The sequence below is a fragment of the Microcaecilia unicolor genome, chromosome 8 (assembly GCF_901765095.1).
Source record: "Microcaecilia unicolor chromosome 8, aMicUni1.1, whole genome shotgun sequence".
Taxonomy (NCBI): Eukaryota; Metazoa; Chordata; class Amphibia; order Gymnophiona; family Siphonopidae; genus Microcaecilia; species Microcaecilia unicolor.
The window spans coordinates 184,643,881-184,661,164 of record NC_044038.1 but is presented as its reverse complement, the minus strand read 5'-3'; the positions used below and the strand labels follow the sequence as shown (position 1 = coordinate 184,661,164).

The following is a 17,284-nucleotide window of genomic DNA, read 5'->3' as shown; positions in this document are numbered from 1 at the left end:
GGCTGTTTCCGCTCCAGATAGAAGGCCAATGCTCTTTTGCAGTCCAATGTGTGCAGCTGACGTTCAGCAGGGCAGGAATGAGGACGGGGAAAGAATGTTGGCAAGACAATTGACTGGTTCAGATGGAACTCCGACACAACCTTTGGCAAGAACTTAGGGTGAGCGCGGAGGACTACTCTGTTATGATGAAATTTGGTGTAAGGGGCCTGGGCTACCAGGGCCTGAAGCTCACTGACTCTACGAGCTGAAGTAACTGCCACCAAGAAAATGACCTTCAAGTACTTCAGATGGCAGGAGTTCAGTGGCTCAAAAGGAGGTTTCATCAGCTGGGTGAGAACGACATTGAGATCCCATGACACTGTAGGAGGTTTGACGGGGGGGCTTTGACAAAAGCAAACCTCTCATAAAGCGAACAACTAAAGGCTGTCCTGAGATCAGCTTACCTTCCACACGGTAATGGTATGCACTGATTGCACTAAGGTGAACCCTTACAGAGTTGGTCTTGAGACCAGACTCAGACAAGTGCAGAAGGTAGTCAAGCAGGGTCTGTGTAGCACAAGAGCGAGGATCTAGGGCCTTGCTGTCACACCAGACGGCAAACCTCCTCCATAGAAAGAAGTAAGTGGAATCTTTCCTGGAAGCAAGCAAGATGCGGGAGACACCCTCTGACAGACCCAAAGAGGCAAAGTCTACACTCTCAACATCCAGGCCGTGAGAGCCAGAGACTGGAGGTCGGGATGCGGAAGCGCCCCTTTGTCCTGTGTGATGAGGGTCGGAAAACACTCCAATCTCCACGGTTTTTCAGAGGACAACTCCAGAAGAAGAGGGAACCAGATCTGACGCGGCCAAAATGGAGCAATCAGGATCATGGTGCCTCGGTCTTGCTTGAGTTTCAACAAAGTCTTCCCCACCAGAGGTATGGGAGGATAAGCATACAGTAGACCTTCCCCCCTGTCCAGGAGGAAGGCATCCGATGACAGTCTGCCGGGGGCCTGAAGTCAGGAATAGAACTGAGGGACTTTGTGGTTGGCTCGAGAGGCAAAGAGATCTACCAAGGGGGTGCCCCACACCTGGAAGATCTGGCGCACTACTCGGGAGTTGAGCGACCACTCGTGAGGTTGCATAATCCTGCTCAGTCTGTCGGCCAGACTGTTGTTTACGCCTGCCAGGTATGTGGCTTGGAGCACCATGCCGTGACGGCGAGCCCAGAGCCACATGCTGACGGCTTCCTGACACAGGGGGCGAGATCCGGTGCCCCCCTGCTTGTTGATGTAATACATGGCAACCTGGTTGTCCGTCTGAATTTGGATAATTTGGTGGGACAGCCGATCTCTGAAAGCCTTCAGAGCGTTCCAGACCACTCGTAACTCCAGGAGATTGATCTGCAGATCGCGTTCCTGGAGGGACCAGCTTCCCTGGGTGTGAAGCCCATCGACATGAGCTCCCCACCCCAGGAGAGACGCATCCGTAGTCAGCACTTTTTGTGGCTGAGGAATTTGGAAAGGACGTCCCAGAGTCAAACTGGACCAAACTGTCCACCAATACAGGGATTTGAGAAAACTCGTGGACAGGTGGATCACGTCCTCTAGATCCCCAGCAGCCTGAAACCACTGGGAAGCTAGGGTCCATTGAGCAGATCGCATGTGAAGGCGGGCCATGGGAGTCACATGAACTGTGGAGGCCATGTGGCCCAACAATCTCAACATCTGCCGAGCTGTGATCTGCTGGGACGCTCGCACCCGCGAGACGAAGGATAACAAGTTGTTGGCTCTCGTCTCCGGGAGATAGGCACGAGCCGTCCGAGAATCCAGCAGAGCTCCTATGAATTCGAGTCTCTGTACTGGGAGAAGATGGGACTTTGGATAATTTATCACAAACCCCAGTAGCTCCAGGAGTCGAATAGTCATCTGCATGGACTGTACAGCTCCTGCCTCGGATGTGTTCTTCACCAGCCAATCGTCGAGATAGGGAAACACGTGCACTCCCAGCCTGCGAAGCGCCGCTGCTACTACAGCCAAGCACTTCGTGAACACTCTGGGCGCAGAGGCGAGCCCAAAGGGTAGCACACAGTACTGGAAGTGACGTGTGCCCAGCTGAAATCGCAGATACTGTCTGTGAGCTGGCAGTATCGGGATGTGCATGTAGGCGCCCTTCAAGTCCAGAGAGCATAGCCAGTCGTTTTCCTGTATCATGGGAAGAAGGGTGGCCAGGGAAAGCATCCTGAACTTTTCCTTGACCAGATATTTGTTCAGGGCCCTTAGGTCTAGGATGGGACGCATCCCCGCTGTTTTCTTTTCCACAAGGAAGTACCTGGAATAGAATCCCAGCCCTTCTTGCCCGGATGGCATGGGCTCGACCGCATTGGCGCTGAGAAGGGCAGAGAGTTCCTTTGCAAGTACCTGCTTGTGTTGGAAGCTGTAGGATTGAGCTCCCAGTGGGCAATTTGGAGGTTTGGAGGCCAAATTGAGGGTGTATCCTTGCCGGACTATTTGAAGAACCCAACGGTCGGAGGTTATGAGAGGCCACCTTTGGTGAAAAACTTTCAACCTCCCCCCGACCGGCAGATCGCCCGGCACTGACACGTTGATGTCGGCTATGCTCTGCTGGAGCCAGTCAAAAGCTCGCCCCTTGCTTTTGCTGGGGAGTCAAGGGGCCTTGCTGAGGCGCACGCTGCTGACGAGAGCGAGCGCGCTGGGGCCTAGCCTGGGCCGCAGGCTGTCGAGAAGGAGGATTGTACCTACGCTTACCAGAAGAGTAGGGAACAGTCTTCCTTCCCCCATAAAAACGTCTACCTGAGGAGGTAGATGCTGAAGACTGCCGGCGGGAGAACTTGTCGAAAAGCGGTATCCCGCTGGTGGAGCTGCTCTACCACCTGTTCGACTTTTTCTCCAAAAATGTTGTCCGCTCGGCAAGGGGAGTCCGCAATCCGCTGCTGGATCCTATTCTCCAGGTCGGAAGCACGCAGCCATGAGAGTCTGAACATCACCACACCTTGAGCAGCGGCCCTGGACGCGACATCAAAGGTATCATATACCCCTCTGGCCAGGAATTTTCTGCACGCCTTCAGCTGCCTGACCACCTCCTGAAATGGCTTGGCTTGCTCAGGAGGGAGCTTGTCCACCAAGCCCGCCAACTGCCGCACATTGTTCCGCATATGTGTGCTCGTGTAGAGCTGGTAAGACTGGATTTTGGCCACGAGCATAGAAGAATAGTAGGCCTTCCTCCCAAAGGAGTCTAAGGTTCTAGAGTCCTTGCCCGGGGGCACCAAAGCATGCTCCCTAGAACTCTTAGCCTTCTTTATGGCCAGATCCACCACACCAGAGTCGTGAGGCAACTGAGTGTGCATCAGCTCTGGGTCCCCATGGATCTGGTACTGGGACTCTATCTTCTTGGGAATGTGGGGATTAGTTAAAGGCTTGGTCCAGTTCGCCAGCAATGTCTTTTTTAGGACATGATGCATGGGTACTGTGGACGCTTCCTTAGGTGGAGAAGGATAGTCGAGGAGCTCAAACATTTCAGCCCTGGGCTCGTCCTCCACAACCACCGGGAAGGGGATGGCCGTAGACATCTCCCGGAAAAAGGCCGCAAAAGACAGACTCTCGGGAGGAGAAAGCTGCCTTTCAGGGGAGGGAGTGGGATCCGAAGGAAGGCCATCAGACTCCTCGTCAGAGAAATATCTGATGTCCTCCTCCTCCTCCCACGAGGCCTCACCATCGGTATCAGACACAAGTTCACGAACCTGTGTCTGAAGCTGTGCCCGGCTCGACTCCGTGGAAACACGGCCACGGTGTGAGCGTCGAGAGGTAGACTCCCTCGCCAGCACCGGCGAAGCTCCCTCCGCCGACATCGTCGGGGAGCCTTCCTGGGAGGCGACCGCAGTCGGTACCGCAAGACCTCACCCCGGGCAAGGGGCCAGCCGGCGCCTCACTCAACGGTACCGGTGGCGCAAGCACCCCCGGTACCGGAGGGGAAGGGCGCAACAGCTCTCCCAGGATCTCTGGGAGAACGGCCCGGAGACTCTCGTGCAGGGCGGCTGTGGAGAAAGACATGGAAGCCGATGTAGGCGTCGAGGTCAGAGTCTGTTCCGGGCGTGGAGGCTGTTCCGGGCTGTCCAAGGTGGAGCGCATCGACACCTCCTGATCAGAGGGCGAGTGGTCCTCCCGGTGCCGATGCCTACTGGGTGCCGACTCCCTCGGCAACCCAGAGCTCTCGGTACCGATGCGGGAAGGAGACCGGTGTCGATGCTTCTTTGACTTTTTCAAACGAAGCATGTCACCGGAACTTCCCGGTACCGACGAGGAGGACGTAGAATCCAGCCGTCGCTTCCTCGGGGCCGAGGCCGAAGAAGGTCGGTCTTGGGGGGGCTGTACCGCAGGAGCCCTCAGGGTAGGGGGAGACCCACCCGAAGGCTCACCGCCACCAGCAGGGGAATGGACAGCCCTCACCTGCACTCCAGTCGAAGCACCAACGTCCGACGACATCAGCACTAGTGGAGGTCCCAGTACCACCGACGCCGACGCAGCCTTTCGATGTCTCGGTACCGACAATGCAGAGGGTCGATGCCTCGATGCAGTCCATGCCGAAGGTCTTGAAGTTGTCGACGTCGATGTACTCGATGCCCCTGGTGCTGTTGCCGACGAAGAGCCCGAGAACAACACGTTCCACTGGGCCAATCTCGCTACCTGAGTCCTTTTCTGTAAAAGGGCGCAAAGACTACAGGCCTGCGGGCAGTGCCCAGCCCCCAGACACTGAAGACACGACGCGTGCCTATCAGTGAGCGAGATTACCCGGGCGCACTGGGTGCACTTCTTGAAGCCGCTGGAAGACTTCGATGACATGGGCGGAAAAATCACGCCGGCGAAATCAAAACTCGTAATGGCGGTAAAGGCACCAAAATAGGGAGAGAAAAAGGCCTACCCCGAAAACGAAAGGAAACTTAGCGGGGCAAAACCTGGGAAAAAGGGAAAAAGACCGTAAAGGTCTTCCTTTAATTTTTTTTTTTAGCAAAGAAAAACGCGAAGACGCGCGAGGGTCAACTTGAGGGGCGCGAAACGGCGCAAAACACGACCGTCCCGAGCGCGGACAAAAGAAGACTGACGAACACGATCCGGTTCGGGCGGGAAGACGGCCGCGCATGCGCGGTGCGCATTGGCACGTGAGGACTAGCAAAGGCCTTTGCTAGTAAAGTTTTCCGATTGGAGGGGCTGCCGTGGACGTCACCCATCAGTGAGAACAAGCAGCCTGCTTGTCCTCGGAGAATTTAACATATACTACAACCCAACAGTATGAAGAGTTGTGAAATGTGAGAGACCCCAACATTTCATTATTTAGCCTTCTGTTTCTCCCACTGCACAATTTTCTTTTTACTTTTTATTGATAGATTATCATCATATATTACAAACAGTAAAACTATGCAATTTTCATCTCTAACTATACACACTATCTTTTCCTTCATTCAAACATTACAAAGCATATCTTCACCTATTAGATGTCCATAGTCTATGACTTCCCCTGCATACTTACTCTGCTGATTATAACAGCATTTCAGTTAACAACTCTGCAATGTGCTGCTTCACAGTCACACTTAAAATGGAACATGACACTTGGGCTAAGCTGATATAAAAGAATTTACATTATAATGAGTAGTGAACAGAGTATGTTCTTATAAGTGCCTGTTGCATTTTTTTAAAGCTGTGTATGCAGCTTTTACACACATCCTTTTATTTCAACTGATATGGAATAATGAATAGGACTAAACAAACTTGACCAATTTCCATATTAAATTACACATAAAAAGTCTACAAGAGGGCAAGCAAGAAAGATCAGACTGTCTCGCTAACAGCAGAACAAACAAACAACACTTACCATAGTACCTTATAAATATAACATGAAACAAAACAGCTGCCACACGAGGAAAACTAAAACAGCTTCCCTAAAGCATGACAAAGCCCTTCTTATACATAACATAGTAGATGACAGTGGCGGCTAAGAAAGGAAATAGAATATTAGGTATTATTAGGAAAGGAATGGAAAACAAAAATAAGGACGTTATAATGCCCTTTGTATTGCTCCTCGAATATTGTGTGCAATTGTGGTCACTGCATCTCAAAAAAAAAAAAAAAAAAAGAATTAGAAAAGGTACAGAGAAGGGCGATGAAAATGATAAAGGGGATGGGATGATTTCCTATGAGGAAAGGCTAAAGAGGCTAGGGCTCTTCAGCTACATAAGTACATAAGTAATGCCACACTGGGAAAAGACCAAAGGTCCATCGAGCCCAGCATCCTGTCCACGACAGTGGCCAATCCAGGCCAAGGGCACCTGGCAAGCTTCCCAAACGTACAAACATTCTATACATGTTATTCCTGGAATTGTGGATTTTTCCCAAGTCTATTTAGTCCACTGGAGAAAAGACAGCCAAGGGGAAAAATGATAGAGGGTCTATAAAATACAAGCAATTCATATCTACCCGTTCCACTCCACTCAGTATTTTATATACCTCTAATACTGAGTGGAGTGGAACGGGTAGATGTGAATCGTTTGTTTACTTTTTCCAAAAATACTAGGACTAGGGGGCACACAATGAAGCTACTAAGTAGTAAATTTAACATAAACTGGAGAAAATATTCCTTCACTCTGAAATTCACTGCCAGAAAATGTGGTGAAAACAGGTAGCTTAGCAGGGTTTAAAAAAGGTTTTGATAATTCCCTAAAAGAAAAGTCCATAAGCCATTATTAAGATGGACTTGGGGAAAATCCACTGCTTATTTCTTGGATAAAACATTCAAACAAATATGAATGCAATTTTTGTGTGTAAAGTGGAGTGGAGTCTCATATATATAACACGAAGAGAGTTTTTTTCTCACTCAATACATGAATGTATGGTTCGTGTGTATGATTTAATTATTGACTCGACCACCACCAACCTTTACTAATGACTGACATAACTTTTATCAATCCAACTCTCACAATCTGATCGTAATCAACAAAATATGTACAGCACTTAGCTTTGGCAGGTTGGTGCACTCAAAAACCCCGACAGGTCCCCGTTTCGTGCTAACTTTATCAAGGGGGAGTCACCAATTCCGATAACTGCCTCAAGTGGATTCCATTGCTTTGAATACATGCACTTGAGGCAGTTATCGGAATTGGTGACTCCCCCTTGATAAAGTTAGCACGAAACGGGGACCTGTCGGGGTTTTTGAGTGCACCAACTTGCCAAAGCTAAGTGCTGTACAAATTTTGTTGATTACGATCAGATTGTGAGAGTTGGATTGATAAAAGTTATAAGTCAGTCATTAGTAAAGGTTGGTGGTGGTCGAGTCAATGATTAAATCATACACACGAACCATACATTCATGTATTGAGTGAGAAAAAAACTCTCTTCGTGTTATATATATGAGACTTCACTCCACTTTACACATAAAAATTGCATTCATATTTGTTTGAACGTTTTGTGATTTTTTACACTCGACGGAGTGCTGGTTCAGTTTTTATTTCTTGGATAAGCAGCATAAAATCTGTTTTAATGTTCTGGGATTTTGCCAGGTACTTGTGATCTGGGTTGGCCACTTTTGGAAACAAGATACTGGGTTTGATGGACCTTTGGTCTGTCCCAGTATGGCAACGCTTATGTTCTTAACCAAATTTCTGCTAGCAGTAGCAGGCTACTACTACTACTACTTATTTCTAAAGCGCTACTAGACGTACGCAGAGCTGTACACTTGAACACGAAGAGACAGTCCCTGCTCGACAGAGCTTACAATCTAATTAGGACAGACAAACAGGACAAACAAGAGATAAGGGAATATTAAAGTGAGGATGATAAAATAAGGGTTCTGAACAAGTGAATAAGGGTTAGGCGTTAAAAGCAGCATCAAAAAGGTGGGCTTTTAACTTAGATCTGAAGACGGCCAGAGATGGTGCTTGACGTACCGGCTCAGGAAGTCTATTCCAGGCATACGGTGCAGCAAGATAAAAGGAATGGAGTCTGGAGTTAGCAGTGGAGGAGAAGGGTGCAGATAAGAGAGATTTACCCAGTGAACAGAGATCCCGGGGAGGAATGTAGGGAGAGATGAGAGTGGAGAGGTACTGAGGAGCTGCAGAGTGAATGCACTTATAGGTCAGTAAGAGGAGTTTGAACTGTATGCGGAAACGGATAGGAAGCCAGTGAAGTAACGAGGAGGAAGGAAGGCGATCCCGTGAGGAGAGGTACCACTGATTCTGAGAGGTCAGAGCACAGCCGGTAACCCAGCCAACATTGCAAGGCATATATAGCTGAATCTACAAGGGTTAAGTAAAGGAAAATTCTTCTTGGCTAAGCATAGTCAATTCTGAAAAGCTAAACACCCAACTGATTGTAGGAATTTCAATATCATTGCTCCTATAAGATGAAACCCAGCTGATCTTATGAGGGGAAGCTAAGCTGGATCTATAAAGGTAACCCTCACTTGATTTTGTAAAGGAAGAGTCTTCAGAAACCCGGAGGAAAATCCAACTGTCACTAAGCAGATAACTCCAGCTACCTTTATGTAAGGAGAGTAAATAAAAGCAAGAGAAAAAGGAAACAGATATGGTTCTCAAAGCAAGTGGCTGAGAAAATAAAGATTAAAGAGTTAGCGTTCCAGAAATATAGAAAATCTCAAGAGGAGAAACACGGGGAGGAATACCGGATGAAACTGAAAGAAGCCAAGAGAGAGGTACGTCTGGCGAAGGCGCAAGCGGAAGAACAAATGGCTAGAAATGTAAGGAGGGGAGACAAAAACTTCTTCAGGTATATTAGTGAAAGGAGAAAGACTATAAAGGGAATTGTGAGACTAAAAGATACAACAAAACGCTATGTAGAAAATGATGAAGAAAAAGCCAATTTGCTAAATGATGATCCCTTTAGCAAAACTCCTATCAAACCATAACCTCAACCCGTATATATACGCCGATGATGTGACAATATACATCCCATTCAAACAAGACACCAAAGAAATCTCCAACGAAATCAATCAAAGTCTACATATCATGAACACATGGGCAGATGCATTCCGCCTGAAACTAAACGCAGAAAAAACCCAATGCCTGATTCTCACCTCCCAATACAACACAACTGAATTCAATGTGATAGACACACCAAACCTAAAACTCCCAATCTCAGAAACGCTAAAAATCCTCGGAGTGACTATCGACCGCCACCTAACACTCGAAACCCACGCAAACAACATAACCAAGAAGATGTTCTTCTGCATGTGGAAATTGAAAAGGATAAGACCATTCTTTCCAAGATTCGTCTTCCGCAGCCTAGTGCAATCCCTCGTCCTTAGCCACTTGGATTACTGCAACTCATTATACGCAGGCTGCAAAGAGCAAATACTGAGGAAACTTCAAACAGCCCAGAACACAGCAGCCAGGCTCATCTTCGGAAAACCTAAATATGAAAGGGCAAAACCACTACGAGAGAAACTACACTGGCTTCCACTCAAGGACCGCGTTACTTTTAAAGTTTGCACATTAGTCCATAAGATCATTTACGGTGAAGCCCCAGCGTACATGTCTGATTTAATAGACCTACCACCCAGAAACGCTAAAAGATCATCCCGAACTCACCTCAACCTTCATTACCCAACTTGCAAGGGCCTGAAATACAAGACGCTACACGCGACAACCTTTTCCTACATGAGCACGAAGTACTGGAATACATTACCGCGCAACCTAAGAATGATTAACGAACAAGCCTCCTTCCGTAAACTACTGAAGACTCACCTGTTTGAACAAACTTACGGAAAGAGCCAAAACACATAGAGACCACACTCACTGTTCACCAATGCAATACACATCCACTTCTGATCCCTCATCCCGTTATCCAGTCAATCATACATTTATTCACGGAACTATGTACACCATATGTCTTGGTGTCTAACAATGCCCTTTTCTCCCATTGTCCCCTTCTAATGTTTCTATGTTGATGTCCCATTGTTATACTCCCAATGATATTCGAATGTCTCACACAACTCTGTTCAATGTAATCCATAACCTAGTTGTAACAAATGTATTTCTATTATTCATGTCTTATTGTAAGCCACACTGAGCCCGCAAATAGGTGGGAAAATGTGGGATACAAATGCAATAAATAAAATAAAATAAAATAGATACTTTTGTTCTGTTTTCACTGAAGAAAACCCTGGGGAAGGACCGACAGGGACTGGCAAAAGTACACCTGAGAATGAGGTGAATAGAGCGCCGTTCACAGAAGAGAGTGTGTATGAACAACTTGGAAACCTAAAGGTGGACAAAGCCATGGGGCCAGACGGGATCCACCCCAGAATACTGAGGGAGCTCAGAGAGGTTCTGGCGGGTCCTCTTAAAGACTTGTTTAATAAATCCTTGGAGACGGGAGAGGTTCCGAGGGATTGGAGAACGGCGGAGGTGGTCCCTCTTCACAAAAGTGGGGATAGGGAAGAAGCTGGAAACTACAGGCCGGTAAGCCTCACTTCGGTTATTGGAAAAGTAATGGAAGCCATGCTGAAGGAAAGGATAGTGAATTTCCTGGAAGCCAATAAGTTGCAAGATCCGAGACAACATGGTTTCACCAAAGGGAAATCGTGCCAAACGAATCTCATTGAATTCTTTGACTGGGTGACAGGAGAATTAAATCAAGGACGTGCTATGGACGTCATCTACTTAGATTTCAGCAAGGCTTTTGACACGGTTCCCCACAGGAGGCTCTTAAATAAACTAGACGGCCTGAAGATAGGACCCGAAGTGGTGAAATGGATTAGGAACTGGTTGATGGACAGACGCCAGAGGGTGGTGGTGAATGGAGTTCACTCGGAGGAGGGAAAGGTGAGTAGTGGAGTGCCTCAGGGATTGGTGCTGGGGCCGATTCTGTTCAATATATTTGTGAGTGACATTGCCGAAGGGTTACAAAGTAAAGTTTGCCTTTTTGCGGATGACACCAAGATTTCCAACAGAGTGGACACCCCGGAGGGAGTGGAAAACATGAAAAAAGATCTGAAGAAGCTAGAAGAATGGTCTAATGTTTGGCAATTAAAATTCAATGCGAAGAAATGCAAAGTGATGCACTTAGGGAGTAGAAATCCAAGGGAGACGTATGTGTTAGGCGGGGAGAGTCTGATAGGCACGGACGGGGAGAGGGATCTTGGGGTGATAGTATCTGAGGACCTGAAGGCGACGAAACAGTGCGACAAGGCGGTGGCCGTAGCTAGAAGATTGCTAGGCTGTATAGAGAGAGAAGTGACCAGCAGAAGAAAGGAGGTTTTAATGCCCCTGTATAAGACGTTGGTGAGGCCCCACCTGGAGTATTGTGTTCAGTTTTGGAGGCCGTATCTTGAGAAGGATGTTAAAAAAATGGAAGCGGTGCAAAGAAAAGCTACGAGGATGGTATGGGATTTACGTTCCAAGACGTATGACGAGAGGCTTGCTGACCTGAACATGTACACCCTGGAGGAAAGGAGGAACAGAGGTGATATGATACAGACGTTCAAATATTTGAAAGGTATTAATCTGCAAACGAATCTTTTCCGGAGATGGGAAGGCGGTAGAACGAGAGGACATGAAATGAGATTGAAGGGGGGCAGACTCAGGAAAGATGTCAGGAAGTATTTTTTCACGGAGAGGGTGGTAGACGCTTGGAATGCCCTCCCTTGGGAGGTGGTGGAGATGAAAACGGTAACGGAGTTCAAACATGCGTGGGATATGCATAGAGGAATCCTGTGCAGAAGGAATGGATCCTCAGAAGCTTAGCTGAAATTGGGTGGCGGAGCAGGTGGGGGGAAGAGGGGGTGGTGGTTGGGAGGCGAGGATAGGGGAGGGCAGACTTATACGGTCTGTACCAGAGCCGATGATGGGAGGCGGGACTGGTGGTTGGGAGGCGGGAAATACTGCTGGGCAGACTTATATGGTCTGTGCCCTGAAAAGGACAGGTACAAATTCAAGGTAAGGTATACACATATGAGTTTGTCTTGGGCAGACTGGATGGACCATGCAGGTCTTTTTCTGCCGTCATCTACTATGTTTCTATGTTACTGCTATGAGGACAGTCCCTGCCAAGCCCAAATAATAAACAAAGCTGTGGTGAAAGGCCTCTGTCGATTCAGTGAAAAGAGGTTTAGCTAATACTGCAAGACTAAAGCCAGCGGATCCTATCGAGTCTAAGGCAAGCCAATAATGCAAGGAGTTTCTAAGGCCAGTCAACTCCACAAGGCTAAAACAGTCTCCGGAGAGACTGAGGCTAGCTGAAATTGTGCTGCTGTGCCCAGCTAATTCTGGAAGGCCAAGCCTAATTGAGCCTACAAAGATACCCTCAGCAGAATGTACGAGAAGGGCAAGTGTTGAATGAGGAGACGTTTCCATGATGCAGAGTTAAGCAAAAACATGAACTCAAATCAACATGTTTTCTGGACTGGTCAGAGTTGTCTTGGTTTGGTAGGATTGCCAACTTCAAGTTGAACATTCTACCCCGTCTAATGTACCCGTTTCAGGTTCTTCCCCTTCGTTTATCCCGGGGGTTTCTATCTTGTTTCCAGGAGCAGTTGCTTTGGTTTATTTGACATAATAAGTGACCTCACCTTCTTCACTCTTTTCTCTATGGAGATCAGAAGCGAGGCTTGGGCGTTCCAAATATTGTTTGGTAATACAAAGTGGCCCAGGAACGAGCTGCCCTTGAGTGGTTCCAGGCTCTCTCTTACAAATTCTGGGTTCATTTGGAGCAGGCTTTTGCAGGTCCTCACCTTCTGTGTCATCTCATGTGGCTTCCTCATAAATATTGTAGTTTGCCAGGCGATATTTGTCCCTCTATTCTTATTACTTTTTATTACTAAAATGGTCTGTTTTACAAAACAGACTCGGTGTTACCTCACCTTACTCCCAATAGCTTTCAATCCCCCTTTTCCCTGGGTCTTGCTCCTGGTACATTTACCCACTGGATCTCTTTTTGTTTAACGACTTGGGGTTAGCTATCTGATGAGGAAACTTTGAAACCTTTTGCAACTTTGGCTGAGGAATACCTGGTTTTGCCCCACAAAATCTATGTGTATGCCCAGCAGCATCATTTTTTGTCTACGGCAGCTATTAGAGCCAGGTGGTACACAAGGAATCCCTCCTTGAGGACTTTTGTGAGGATTTCAGGGGGGCCCGGGGTTTGATTTCCTGCTTGTATATGTATCAACGGGTTCTTTCCCATCCCTGTCTATTACATCATCTTAATTGGCAACGGGAATGGGATTGTCTATTGAGGATGACTATTGGAATACCATGGAACGAGCTTTAAAGACAATGCTGTTAAAGTTATGTATTGTGATAAATAAGAGGCTGTCCTAGCCGGGGCAGGCCACTAGATGGCGCTGTTCCCCTAAAAATGTCCAGGATGTCCGGGGTAGGCCACTAGAGGGCGCTAGGAGACTAGATGGAGGTCGCTAGGACCGGGGAGAGCCCTGGGGAGGTCCACAGGTGTAGGAGGTTATGGGCTGGGTCCTGTATAGCTATTAACCACTTTATACCCCACCTGAGTTGGGAAAGGAAAAGGAAGAGAGCTGGTAGCTGAAGAAGGAGAATCCCCCTGGAAAGAACTGGCTAAACCCTATGGACTTATGGTGGACTGTGTGCTCAAGGAAGAAAACAGGCTGGGGTAAGAAGTCCCTAAAGCATTAGTGTTGGACTGTTTAGCCTCAGTACTTAGAGGAACTATGTGTTCAAAGAAAGGACTGTGAGTTTAAAGAAAGAAAGGTTAGAAGTCCCCAAAGTATTGAGGTTAGTGCTGAGCCCAGGAATCTGTGTGGGGAGGCTCAGTGAGAAGATATGTAAATGTATAAAGTATTTAAACTAGAAGAACTGTGCCCAGGGGCTGGAATAAAGAATTGCCTGAATATGCTGTTGGTAAGACCTGTTTAATTTTGCCTCTGGAGAACTTGGTCACCCTGAGCGACCATGTTCAGGATCAGGCGACCCTCAGGGGGAGGAATGCTGGCTTTGGCCTAACCCCTGGTAAGCCTTTCCTCAGCTGAGAGGTACCCACCTCTACCACCGGCTGCCTTTCAGGTGCTGTGGAGGACTTGCAGCTCATCTGCATATCCTTACAGCCTTCTCCGGGGTGACACCCAGGCCCACCCCGATCCACTCAGGGCCTCCGCTCTAGGTGCCCAGCGCTCCCACCAGGTGCTGTGGAGGACTTGCAGCCCTTCTGCATTTCCTCACAGCTGTATCCGGGGTGACTCCAGTTCCACCCCGATCTTCCCAGGGCCTTCTCTCCAAGTGCACAGAGTTTCCAGGTGCTTTTTGGCTAGGATCAGGCGACCCTCAGGGGGAGGAATGCTGGCTTCGGCCTAACCCCTGGTAAGCCTTTCCTCAGCTGAGAGGTACCCACCTCTACCACCGGCTGCCTTTCAGGTGCTGTGGAGGACTTGCAGCTCATCTGCATATCCTTACAGCCTTCTCCGGGGTGACACCCAGGCCCACCCCGATCCACTCAGGGCCTCCGCTCTAGGTGCCCAGCGCTCCCACCAGGTGCTGTGGAGGACTTGCAGCCCTTCTGCATTTCCTCACAGCTGTATCCGGGGTGACTCCAGTTCCACCCCGATCTTCCCAGGGCCTTCTCTCCAAGTGCACAGAGTTTCCAGGTGCTTTTTGGCTAGGATCAGGCAACCCTCAGGGGGAGGAATGCTGGCTTCGGCCTAACCCCTGGTAAGCCTTTCCTCAGCTGAGAGGTACCCACCTCTACCACCGGCTGCCTTTCAGGTGCTGTGGAGGACTTGCAGCTCATCTGCATATCCTTACAGCCTTCTCCGGGGTGACACCCAGGCCCACCCCGATCCACTCAGGGCCTCCGCTCTAGGTGCCGCGCGCCTTATGGCGCGCGGGGCATTTTTCTCTTTGTATCTAATCTTTTTCCAGTTGCTAACGTACCTTAATTGTTTATGGCCCCTATTCACATTCTCTTCCTAGCTCTGTCCCTTCCTAATCTTTTCCCTCACCCCCTACCTCTCCCCGCTACAGGAACTCACTTCCCATCCATTGACTTCATCACCTCACCTTCTCTCCTACCCTCTTCCTCCCTCTTGGCTTTTAATCTCCGTCTCTTTCTTCCCTCCATTTTGCCTTCCCCACTCCACCTAAATACCTCTCGCCTTCGACGCCTTCGTGGCCACACCTCTCCTACTCTCCTCCGCTCTCTTTTACTCCTTCTCTTACTCTCAGCTGGTGACATCAATCCCAATCCTGGCCCTCCTCACCAACTATTATCCAAACTCTACAGATCTCACCGTGACCTCTCTAACCTCATCTCTATTCCTCTACTCCCCTCCTCTTCTCTGCCCTTCTCTTGCGCCCTATGGAATGCCCGCTCTATCTGTAACAAACTCCCCTATATCCAGGACCTCTTTATCTCGCGTCACCTCCATCTGCTCGCCATAACAGAAACCTGGCTCTGCCCTGATGACTCTGCTTCAGTCGCAGCCCTGTGCCATGGTGGTTATATATTTTCCATCTCACAGATAGGCTGCAGAGAATACCTTCTCCTGCTTTAGACTTAGCCTGGCCTCAGAATGACATCCTATAGTATATCTCCTATCAAACTGAGCTCTCTTTTTCATCAAGCACTGCCATTTCCTCCCCTCACCCTCCCCACTGACAGTTTGAACTTCGTGGGTGTGGCTTGGATCTCTTTCAGGGAGAGAAAACTAACAACTTATAGCAGCAGCTTCAGAGAGCATTTTCCATCTCACAGATAGGCTGCAGAGAATACCTTCTCCTGCTTTAGACTTAGCCTGGCCTCAGAATGACATCCTATAGTATATCTCCTATCAAACTGAGCTCTCTTTTTCATCAAGCACTGCCATTTCCTCCCCTCACCCTCCCCACTGACAGTTTGAACTTCGTGGGTGTGGCTTGGATCTCTTTCAGGGAGAGAAAACTAACAACTTATAGCAGCAGCTTCAGAGAGCATTTTCCATCTCACAGATAGGCTGCAGAGAATACCTTCTCCTGCTTTAGACTTAGCCTGGCCTCAGAATGACATCCTATAGTATATCTCCTATCACCTTCTCCCACTACTCCAACCAGAGTTACACCTAATCACACTGACCACCCTTCAACATCTTCTGTCCTTCTGTGACTGTTCTCTTGTGCTTGACTGCTTAAATATTTTAAATTTAAATGCTTTACTTTTTGTCTATTAGATTGTAAGCTCTTTGAGCAGGGACTGTCTTTCTTCTGTGTTTGTACAGCGCTGCGTACACTTTGTAGCGCTCTAGAAATGTTAAATAGTAGTAGTAGTAGTAGTATATATTTTCACATACTCCTCGCCCTGCTGGCCGTGGGGGCGGTGTTGGACTACTTCTCTCTCCCTCCTCTAGATTTCAACCCCTTCTTCCACCTCAATCTCACTGTTTTTCCTCCTTTGAAGTCCACTCTATCCGCCTTTTCTCTCCTCTGCCTCTTCGAATAGCGGTCATTTATCGTCCCCCTGATAAGTCCCTTTCATCCTTTCTCAGTGACTTTGACGCCTGGCTTGCCTTCTTCCATGATCCTTCCTCCCCCTCTCTCATCCTTGGTGACTTTAATATTCCTGCTAATGATCCTTCCAACTCTTATATTTCCAAGTTACTCGCTTTAATGTCGTCCTTTAATCTCCAACTATGCTCCACCTCCCCCACTCATCAAAATGGTCACTGTCTTGATCTCATCTTCTCCTCCAACTGTTCACCTTCTAGTTTCCTTGCCTCTGATCATCCCTCCTCTGATCACCATCTTATAACTTTCACACTTACATCTCCTCCCTCCCAGTCCCGTCCTATCCTATCTAATTTATCTAGGAATCTTCACGATATTGACCCTTCATCTCTATCCTCGCATGTTTCAAACCTCCTCTCTACTGTGGCACCATCCACGTCTGTCAACGAGGCTGTTTCTTCTTACAACAATACTCTATCCTCTGCCTTAGACACTCTTGCACCTTTGATGACCCGCCCTGTAAGGCGTACAAAACCCCAACCTTGGCTGACTTCTAATATCCGCTACCTACGTTCCTGTACCCGCTCCGCCGAACGAACGCCTCTGGCGGAAATCTCGGGCCCTTGCTGATTTCTTACAGTTTAAGTTCATGCTGACCTCCTTCCAATCTGCTCTTTTACGTGCCAAACAGGATTATTATATCCAACTGACCAACTCTCTTGGCTCTAATCCTCGACTTCTCTTCACCACATTGAACTCTCTCCTCAAGGTGCCCCCTCCCCCAACTCCCCCTTCATTATCTCCTCAGACCCTTGCTGAATTCTTTCACAACAA

The 17,284-nt window shown here is 48.3% G+C and overlaps 1 protein-coding gene across 1 annotated transcript in view; it reads right to left on the bottom strand.

Annotated features, from left to right (window-relative positions):
• NSD1 (nuclear receptor binding SET domain protein 1) overlaps positions 1–17,284 on the bottom strand; it is a 226,858-nt gene that overhangs the window by 67,769 nt on the left and 141,805 nt on the right.